Here is an 11,181-nt window from a genome sequence, read left to right on the forward strand (position 1 = left end):
TGTCTAGGAAGCTCAATATCTAATATTCTTCCAAGGAAGAATTAAATGTTCTTATTAATTTATTTTTCTCTGTAAATAGGCCATACTGTCTTCTCTCTTTGCATGCCTAAAACTATTATCGAAACTAAAAATTTTTAATGTATAAAATGACAGTGTCAGAAATCACATTTTCCTTATTCTTTCCAATGTATTGTTGCTTATTCTTATGAGTTGTTTTTGATTTGTTTAGCAATTTTTCTAAACTACTTTTTCAAGTTCTGTATCCTTTCTTTTGGTGACCACTGAAGTCCATTTTCCATTAGCCAGTGGTCACCTGCTGTTTTAACAGAGGTTTGTAAACCTCTGAGGCAAAAAAAAGAAAGAGAACAAAAATATATTTTCTCAGTCTTTGCACATTAGTCTTGTTTGGGGGGACTCCTTCAACACTTCGGCAAACTTTATAGCCCCGCTTAGACTCCATTTGTTTATGTGGCTCCTTAGGATGAGGAAGGGGAAAAACTGAGGGCTCTCTCATGAGTTTTGTCTCTTGTATTTCACTGTGACAACCAAGCTGACTAACACAATAGCTTATAAATCAGTCTACTGTTACAACTAAATAGCCTGATCATCACCCAGCAAGCACTTTTATGTTCTGATGCACAAAAGAATTTCATCTTAAAACTTAATCATGTTGAATGAACACAAATTGCCTGTGATAAATATGATCATTATGTATGTCTAAAATGTAGCAATACATTTAATTAATAAAAAATGTTAATTGCTTAAAAAAAATTTACTGTTTCTCTTGAGTCCATTAGTCAGATAGTGATTTTACTGATTCAAGCTTGGCTTGGCTGCTATGGCTAGGCTCAGTTGAATGTGTAGAGGGAACTGGCAGGTTTCAAAAGTTGACTTTTTATAAAGTCTCTGGCAGGGAAGCCTTGAGACTTCTCCAAGTGATGTCATAGTTCAGCAGGCTAACCCAAACTTGTTTAGGGTTAGTGACAGGGTATGAGAGAGACAAAGGCATACAGAGATGGAGGGACAGACAGAATGCAAAAGTAAGGTAACTTTCTTGAAGAATAAAACTGGCAAAGCACTCTATTGGCAAAGAAAAATCATAAAACCTTTTCAGATTCACGTATATAAATAATATTCTACAACTGAGATTCACAATCTGTAAAATTACACAACAAGGAGGATGATACTCAGAAAGGTGATGATCAGTAGCATTTAAAAAATGCTACCATATGAATTGGAAAAAATTATCTGCTGAACCTGAAAAATACCTTATATCCATGTTGACTAATATTTCTTGATATCTAATCATGCTTTTAATATTGATATCTATAGATACTCTAGAAGATTCTGAATGCCTGTTGTATTTTAAAATACTTATATTAGACCAATCAATACTACTTATTATATATCTTACAATATACAAAATCATACTGTGATTGCAATCTCATTTGAGATTGGCTAATATGAGGTTAATTTTCTAACAGACACTTGGGATAAACAGACAGCAGATTTTGTAAAGAGCAAACATCCTTAGCTCTTGAGAATTCAGTCTGTCAGTTCTGCCAAATTTTGCTCTGACACATTCCATGCAGACAGACAACTCTAGCAGGCTTGAGCAGGTGCTATTTGTGAAATCTAGTAGGATAAATTCTTTGCAGTCTAGCAAGCACAAGCCATAGTATGCACTAAGTAATCTCACTGTCAGCCTCCTGAAGAATTACTTAGCTTACACAAACCATGATCTGTTGCTATGAGAGATAAAATAATAATAATAGTAATAATAATTGCAAGAAAGTGTAACATTCTGGTGAAGACCTTGTTGACACTTCAACATGTTCCATGAATTGAACTTGTCAAGTTTACATAGACAGCATTCATTCTGATCACATTTCACATATATCATTGCAAAGTTTATGCTATATTTTTCAGGTAGAATGTAAAGATGTGTGTCAAATAATGTTGAAAATCCTGGAGGAAATACCTAAGCTCATTATAGGTCAAGACAGCAGGTTGGCCAAGACTGAAAGCTTGGGAGTTAAAGGGAAGACATTTTATAAGAGGACTTAAAACTAATTTTCCAGCTTTAGCCACTATTAAAGATTCAACATACCTCAATGAGAAATCAAGCATCTAGCACATCGTCTAGCTTTACTAAGCTAGCAGTATGCTTAGTACATTTCTCTGGAAAAATGAAAGAAGTGCAGACACTGTGATTAAATTGAAGACTGACAGTCTTGCAGGCTTCAAAACTGATGATTGACTACCATTTGCCTTCAGTGCATTACATACAGGATATGCTCCAAGTGCTGTTTAAACTAAGAGAAATTTCACAGTGCACAACAGTGTCACATTTAATACAAATCCTTTAGGGCTGAGGCTAAGCAATAGGATCACTATCAAGAACAGAATACTTTAGCTCTGATGTATGTCCCAGCCAAGTACAGGGTTCCAAAAGGAACCCAAGATTACCGTGAGAGATCTGATCTGAAGATGAAGTGTCTACCCAAAGCAGGAACTGATTAAACAAATGCTTAAGAAATAGCTTTAAAGACTAAGGAATTTCATTTTGAAACCCTACTTCCTAATAGGCACAATGCAATTAACATTTTCCATACATTAATTACTCTTGTATGTATTTATTGCAAAAAATAATCTTATAATGCTGAAAATGCCATTCGTTATACTCTTGGCACAATCAGAGGCTGTTCTATTTTCCTGCTACAGGCTGTACAAGTTGTTTATAACCACAGTACCAAGCATGTTTTCTACTTAGTTAAGTAATTGTTCTTCACTTTGATTTACCACTGTCTGGTCTTTTCTGGTGATTTACAGTTGTCAAGGTTGAACTACAAAGAAGCCAGGAAACCATAATAAGTGGGAATATGCATGCAATAAATAGGAGACTAAAGTGGTGAATCTGTTTTAGAGAGCTATCCTGCCACATGGCTAGTTTTATTTTCTGAGTAAACAACTGCAATTTTGTTATTATACATGTTACTGAACTCATGTTTAGGCAGCTATGAATTTGGATGGTTGTGCCATTAAAGGATGGTTTATTAATCATTTAATGTATTTCCTTTTTCTAGCTCTTCACCACATCCGTGTAGGTTCCAGTATCATACCTACTAACATAATGTTCAAATCTTACAACTCAAGCCTGAAGGGATTTGCAAGAGTCAGCTGAGTGAATGTAATGAAAGCTTGTACTTGACTTCTTGATTTTGAATTATGGATGTCCTATACAAAACATCCAATAATTTTATTTGGAATAAAATTTTAATGTCATCTAAATCTGTATCTGGTATTTTTAAAATCTTCTATTTGTTCTGAGGAATTAGTTAGTAAATGAAAACAGGCCAGAATTCTAAAAACAGACTATTATATATCCTTGTGCACCTTCTGTCTATGAAGGATGTACCCAAAAAAAGATTTAGCCCAAATCAAAGCAATTTTTGTTTTCTGAAGCAGTGTCTCACTCTGTTGCTCAGGATGGTCTTGAACTCCTGGGCTCAGAGGATCCTTCTACCTCAGCCTGCAGAGCAGCTGGAATTATAGGTGTTTGCCACCAGGCACAGCTTCAAAGATCATGTGTGTGTGTGCATGTGTGTGTGTGTGTGTGTCTGTGTGTCTGTGTGTCTGTGTGTCTGTGTATGTGTGCATGTATAATCTTTGAGATTAAACTCAGGGCCTCATGCACGCTCGGTAGGAGCTCTACCACTGAGCTACTTCTCCAGACCTTTTCATTTGTTATTTTGAAAACAAGTATCAACTCAAATAAAACCTTTAAAACAATAACTAAATGAGTATTGATATTGTTGCTCTCTAAATGCACTGATATTTGTTTCTCATAAAAATAATCATCACAGGTAATATTACTATCCATTAATTTTCTATGAAAAATGATAAAATATCAAACTAGGTGGTTTTTTGCCTGCCAAAATTGGCTTAAACTTTTTAAAAAGTGTGAAGAAAAATTTTACAGATTACATTTATGAAAAGTAAGCACAGGAATGTTTTCATTTTAACCTCTTTTTGGTTTCACCTGCAAGTTTTCATTTGCAAAGAAATCTAATCCAAACATGGTAAAAATTATTGAATGGTTCAATTCCAAAAAAAAAAAAAAGAAATCAGCCCACATTTAATGAAAGTTCATGAACTTTGGCAAAACTTTTGTTGAACCTGTCTGAGTTTTAGGTTTATTTGAAACTGAAACCAGGTTAAGTCTCAGGTTTTGTAATGAATGTTCCCCAAAATTCTACAAATCAAGCATAATTTATATAACAAGTAATATTTGATCCTTACCTGTTACTAAATGGTCAATTTTTTTAGTAATAGTACCTGAATTTTATGTTTAACAGCCCAATTTCTTCTTAAAGTTTATCATTAGCAAGAAGGACAAATATAAATATTCTGATATAATAAGTATCTTTTCATGATAAGGTAAGTCTCTGATAACTCCCAGAAATTTACTCTTTCCCTCAAAACTGTAAAACCTAATAAGGATTTCTTTCTTTTTAACAGTTTTTAAGAATAAATGTACAACTCTATTTAATACTTTTTTCAACTGTTACACTTAGAATTCCATATTCAGCTCAGAAGATTTACTTTCCAAGAGTTTCCTAAATATGAAGACACTGATTTCACACCCTCCTGATTTTTTTTAACTACCATAGTGATTTTTTTACTAAAATGTCTTTTTTTACTTTACTATGGAGAAAAAGTGACAAACTGCCATGATATATACACATATATATGTATGTATATATATATATATATTCTGATTTGTTTGTTAATATTGTGCTATATACACCCAAGCACAAATATTAATTTATATTTTATTCCTCTTTTTATAGAAATGAGAAAATAACCAAATCACTATAAATAAAGGCTATATAACTATGTCAAGTAAGCACCTAAATTTTCATAGATTATAAAGTTCCCTTTTTTTTTTTTTTTTTTTTTTTTTTTTTTTTTTTGGTTGTTTATTCTCTAGTACCGGGAACCGAACTCACGACCTCACGACCTTGTGCTTACCAGGCAGCCGCTTTTGCCACTGAGCTAAATCCTCAGCCCCACAGTTCCCTTTTTCTAAGTAATATGATATAGAGAGGAGAACATACTTAATTTAATAGCCATTCAGTAAGAACTTCTCTTATTGTAAAACATAATGTGAAAAGGACAGAGGATGATTTAAAGGTCCTTGAGAAGCCTGCAGTTTAGCGCCTGTGTAAGGAAATAAATCAGTAAGAATGAAACTAATGCAAATTGGGTAAGTACTAAAATGAAAGTCTAAGAGGACATGGTGGTGCACACCTGTAATCCCTGCACTAAGTAGGTCAAAGCAGGAGGATAGTGAGCTCAAGACCAGTCTGAGCTACATAGCTAGTTCAAGACCAGCCTGGATTAGATAGTGACACCCTTTCTCCAATACTCCAAATCATATATTCACCTATGTATCCATCTATCTATCTATATTTCTACATATAATATTTATATGTAGAATACACCTTCTAAAAGCAAGAACAAAATTTAATTATGTTCCTTAAAGAAGTTCGCTCTTACTAAAGAATGTGCCCATATTCATGTCTTTTACAAAGATATATTCTAAACTTTTTTTATCAGAGGAAATATATAGACAGAAAAGTAAAAAGTCAAAAGTGTGACGGTAAATGAACTCCAATCAAGTGAACACAGCATTGTAACAGAGGTAAAGAATGCTATCAGCACCCTACACAATTCCCTTGAAACCCCTTCTTATCTCTTTTTTGAAGAGTTGCTACTGATCTGATTTCTAACCTCACACATTAGTTTTGTCTGATTTTGAAATGTACATGTGTGGAATCACACAGTGTGAAAACATTTTGCATCCGAATTCTTTCTCTGACCCTTATGACTTTAAGATTCACCCATGTTTTCTGTACAGCAGAGTTTTCTTATTCTTGTTGTTATAGAGTATTCCAAAGCTTGCCTACACAACATATTGTTGACGGCTTGTCTTCGGCGCATGTTTATGACTCCATTGTGCATGCACTGAGAATAAAGTTGTGTTGAGGAAAGTGGTTTTCACCAACTCACATTATTACCAACAGTGTGAGGATATTTCTCCCGCTCCATATCCTCTCTTATACGGTCTACAATAGTCGCCTTAGTTATTCCGATTGGTAAACAGCAGTAGCTCATTGTGCTTCTAGTTTGAGCTCCATCTCATACATCAGCTGGCCATTGGTATATTCTGTTCTGCAATTCCTGTTAGTCTTCTGCCTGTTTTATTAGTCTAGCTGGCTTTTATGTCTGAATGTTAGGAAGACTTCATAAATTCTGAATATGAGTCCCTTGCCAGACATATAACTTGCAAATGTCTCCTATTGCTATGTGTTCTGTTGTTTCACACTCTGAAAGCTGCTTTCTGATGACTACAAGTATTTAATTGTTTTAACTGGCACATGTTAATTTAAAGAATAATGGATTTCATTGTGACATTGGCATACATGCATATAACATAATTTGATCCTTCCTTCTTCCATTATTTTCTGTTTTTTTCTTCTATCCCCTCCCCTTGACCTCTGTCCTCTTCTCAAACAGTATCTGGAAATAGTTAATTTTGATGTAGTCCAATTAATCAGTATTTCCCAATGAAAGTTTTTCTATATCCTATACATTTGTTTGCCTCAAACCAAGCATCATATAGTGTTTGATGCAGTAAGCACACAGGCAGCTATTTTGTGACTTCTGTTAGGCAATTAGCAAGAAGACTGAAGTGCTTTTAGAAGAGAAATAGAATTAACATTGTGCTTTAGATGTAGAACAGTGGCTTTGGCTGCAATGGTTGTAGGGCAGAGACTTATAGCAAGTAGATCAGTTAGAGACTATTGCATTCAATTGTGTGATAAATAAGGCTACAGGCTAAGACAATAGCAGGGACTTAGGGAGGAGAGAACAAATTGTAGAAAATTTTAGAAGAATTAATAGACTTTCATAGTGACTAAGGAATAGCAGAAGATGAAATCATGAATGAGTTCTGGGTATCTGGCTCAAGTGATTAGTTATATATCAGTGTCATTAAGTAAGACAATCTTATATTCTGAAAAGCAGAATAGGAGATATTTTACTTCGGGCCAAATTGAGTTTGAAATGCCTGTGATATTTGTGTGTGCAGTTATCTTGTTTATGTTCAATATAACAATCTAAATTATTGGTTTTTTCTTATTTTCTATTTTTAAAAACATGTATCAAATTACCACAAAAACCCAAAATGCTTCTGCCTCACTTTTCTAGTTCTCCTTAGTGAAAGATGTAAAATGAGTGATAGCTCACTGTCCCCAAACACTCTGCTTAATTGTCATTCCTGGTGCCCAGGTTTTCCACTCCCACGTAGACTTTTCTCATGGGTGATCAGGTGTAGCACCCATGGTTCCACAGTCAGTCCTAAGTATATGCAGTTTCTCAGGTTCAGTCATCAATAACCTTGGTTATTTCCATGCACTAGGAGACCGTGCACCTCATTCTCTTGGTTTTGTGTGCTCTGCTCCCTGGTTAATGTTGTAGCTCCATCTAGGCCTACATTTTCTCTGTAAAGTATTCCCATATGATTCATCATCTGGATTGTTCTTAGCTTCTCTTCTAGGGATTAGGGTTCTCTCACATTTTTGCAGACTTTTTAAGCAGTAAAAACAGAATATTTGCTTCTATATGGATCCCTTACTACTATTCCCTGCCTTCTACTTATGAACTCCAATGTTGAGTGTTTAATGACTTTTATGTGGAACTCATTTCACCAATTATTTATGTTACTTGCTTGGATCCTTTAGGCATTTCAGTTTGTTACTCCAAGTCCTATTCTTAAAACCAAAGCTGTAGCCTAGACCATAAATTTAGAGGAAACTGTCTAGCATCATTAGCACATGAGTTCTCCAGTTGCTAAGTTAATGTTGTTACACTGAGTGGAAACAGATTTCCTGATGAAGCTGCACAGAGGAAGGAGTCAGACTCAATTAGTTCTGGGAAAATGGTCATCCTCCAGAGAAAACTAGTGATCTATGTAGTCTCAGAAAGTTAATTTCTTGCCGTAATAAAAATAAATGTATTTCTTGACACATTGAAAAATTACAGAAAATGAGGAAAAATAAGGGTCTCAGAAGGATCCAAATATCCTTATGTAGGAATATTTTTGTGTAAATTGTTGGGGAAAAATGAAAAATAGTTGCTTATACGTTTAGGGTTGTGACACCATGGCTAGGATATAGTATAGTAAGTACAATACCTTTAAGACCTCCCAAGGAAATGATACCCGTCACCCTATTCCAAGCGCCACCAGGAATGCCAGCACACTTCCCTGTGATGCTGACACACAAGGATAACCAATAGCATCCTCCTGAAGTGCTAGGGTGCAGAGTCACTGAAGAGTCCATACAGGTCAGACCCAGCCCAACCCTAGAGATGCTCTTCACCTGCCCTAGAGGTGAGAGTCCTTGCCTGCCAACTCAGCAGTCTCGACAAGATGAATTAACCCACATATTTAAAAAATATTAAAATTATAAAATTCTTCTATGGAGCTTTCATTTTTAGTTGTCTGAGGATGTAATCCATTATTGCACTTTAGTAAACAACATTGCAAAGAGGTGTTTAAACCAATTGAGCTGGAAATACTCTTTCTCATTTTCTTCCTCTAACTTTTACTTTTTTAACCTCAGCATTTTTATTTTTTACTCCTAAGTTTCCATTAACAGCAATAAAAGCTTTGAAACAGAAAAGTGTTTAGGCTTCCTAGGCTTCCTCCTCACACTGCCTCTCCATCCTAGAAGAAACACTGCCAGCCAATGTTTCTTTTTGTCTCAGAACAAAGGCACGACCACACCTCTGGTGGCCCTGTTCTCAAGGGAGTTTTTAGCGGTTCAGTCTGGTTGGAAGGCAGCATTAGCCTTCTGACCCTTGTACTACACAGTTACACAGGATAGATTGAGAAACAGAAGTGAGAAGACCTGAGGACTGGATCAAGAGAAGGAAGGAAGAGAGACAAAAACATAGACTGTGATTCAAAGAGCACAAACTGTTTGGTTTGGCCTGCAGACATGGCAGCTCAGCAACAGGAAATGTCAGCTTATTAAAGTCTTCACATGGCATCATCAGACGACAGGCATCAGCCCCCTTGGCAAGATTCCCAACATTACACTGAGGGGAGAAAAACAATACGAACTGATATTAATGACTAGGTTTCCCTTCTAAGTTAGGAGAGTTTACTAGGCTGGATGGCTTGGCAAGGAGCATTAATTTGATTGCCTTGGCAAGTGTAAGATGCGAAAGGAGATCTAACTTTGGTGCCAGCTGTGAATTCCAGTGATCACTGTTGGCTTATGCTATTGATGAGATGGGGGTAGCCTGGGCTGGAAATTACACAAACATCACAAAACTAAGCAGTACTAATTGACTTTAGCCCTTTGTAGGTATAAGAGAGAAGTGTTGCTTATTGGAGCTACTCAGGAGCCGCCATGGACCTATGGCTTTTTGGGGTGAGTTTCGAGAAAATACATTCATCAGGCTTGTCACACTGGTGAACGTGTCACTTGAGCTGTCATCCTCAAGAGTGAGTCACTTTGCTGTAAAAACTCCTGGCTATCAGCCTTTTTCCTGAGAAGGGGTAGATCCTACATACCTAAATCTCAGAGTCTGTGGAACTATTTTTGTATTGACAGAATTTTAGTTTTTTTCTTTCCCATGGGGCAGAAGAGGAACATCACCTCTGACACTACTTATATGGCACCGTGGTGTCCATTCCCCAGAAAGGAAGCACACATTGCAAAAGTGACACATTTGTAAGCTGCATGATACTATTGACTTTTCTGCCTGCTTTTGTTTCTCTTGGCACATTTGCTTTTCAGTTTCGCTACCCAGTGTCTATAGCCCCTGAAGTCTCACTGCTATTGAAACCCATAACCAAACATGAAATGAAGGAGCAAACAGACATCAATACAATCTGTCTTCACTACGAATTTTTATGATCTCCTGCAAACAACTTCCTCACTCATTGCGAAACACATGGCACCAAGACAGCAGACACACAGATTCACTCACCATTGAAGAGCTGGCTTTGCCTCCCCGCGTCCCTGATTGCATTCTTTAGTTCTCTTGGCTTCTGTCCCATTTCATCTCAACATCCTTGGGAATCCAAGTCAGGCAGATTTAAGTATCCAGAAATCCCACCGGGATTTGCTAGAGGTAGGTAGAAAGAAAAGGTGGGTATCTGTGGCTCAGTAGGGATTTGTAGCTGTAGTTTTACCCAAGGTGCATGTAGGGATCTGATGAGACACCCTGAACAATGGCCTAATTGTGAATTTCCCAAAGAGGCAACGTTGTACAAAGCTTTGGTTATGACTTTAAAATATAGTCTAGATGCTGGATGATACCTGACGACGTGGTTCTCTCCTCCAAGGGAAATATATTTCCTTTATTTAGCACAAACCCACTTGTCTACGGCTGCATTCTTAGTATCTTGATGACTACTATTATACCTTTACTCACATACCCACTGCTCTTTACTTGTTTATATACAGCGAGTGGTAAATTAAGGATATGTTAAAATGAGTGATTTATTTAATGGTATGAGTCATATTCCTTGTTTTTGATTCAGCCAACAGTAATTTTGTGACTCATACTTTATACGTGCAAGTCCTTATGTACAAGAGAAAAGAAGGTAAATTGAGAAATATCTGAATAGCTGTCGAGAAAGAGAGAGAGAGAGAATTATTTTCTAAAACTTAGTGGCTTTTTTCCATACTCACAGAACCTCTGCTAGTTTGCTGCAAACTCCATGGAGATCCTTATTCTCCCATATCCAAGATATAAAAAACCTGAGCAGCTAGAATCATATTGGAAAACATCTCTTGCTCTGAGCTGGGCAAAAGTTGGTATCTTTGATGATAAGTGAATAAAGTATTCCAACAAACATGTCCAAACGAGGTTGTGTCCCCTCCGGAATCTAAGCACGTTCTCTAGACATTATGCTTCTTTCTGGTACAGTAGAAGGGTGTAAGTGCAGCACCTTTTCTAGGGGAGCAATATTTTGTAAATCCCGTTATAACGGATCAATATATTACTGATTTTTCCTTTTGCTTCAGTCTCCTCAAGCAGCTGGAAGTCTTTTTTTTCTTTTTTGGTTTTTCTCCGGTACCTGGAACCGAACTCACG

General features: G+C 36.4%; 1 long non-coding RNA gene across 2 annotated transcripts in view; it reads right to left on the reverse strand.

Annotated features, from left to right (window-relative positions):
- The window catches only part of LOC106148750, an 81,294-nt gene extending 70,803 nt beyond the window's left edge, over nt 1-10,491 (reverse strand). Inside the window, exons 1-3 of one of the 2 annotated variants that reach the window (XR_001234420.1) lie at nt 10,401-10,491; nt 10,069-10,206; nt 9,064-9,168 (exon numbers count right to left, since the gene is read on the reverse strand). This is a non-coding gene — a long non-coding RNA (uncharacterized LOC106148750). Of the gene's footprint in view, nt 1-9,063; nt 9,169-10,068; nt 10,207-10,400 lie in introns of those variants that run through there. The other variant, XR_001234421.1, reaches the window with a different exon arrangement.
- Between the last annotated feature and the right edge of the window lie 690 nt (nt 10,492-11,181).

This window comes from Chinchilla lanigera, unplaced genomic scaffold (genome assembly GCF_000276665.1).
Source record: "Chinchilla lanigera isolate Chin_1 unplaced genomic scaffold, ChiLan1.0 scaffold00027, whole genome shotgun sequence".
Classification (NCBI taxonomy): Eukaryota; Metazoa; Chordata; class Mammalia; order Rodentia; family Chinchillidae; genus Chinchilla; species Chinchilla lanigera.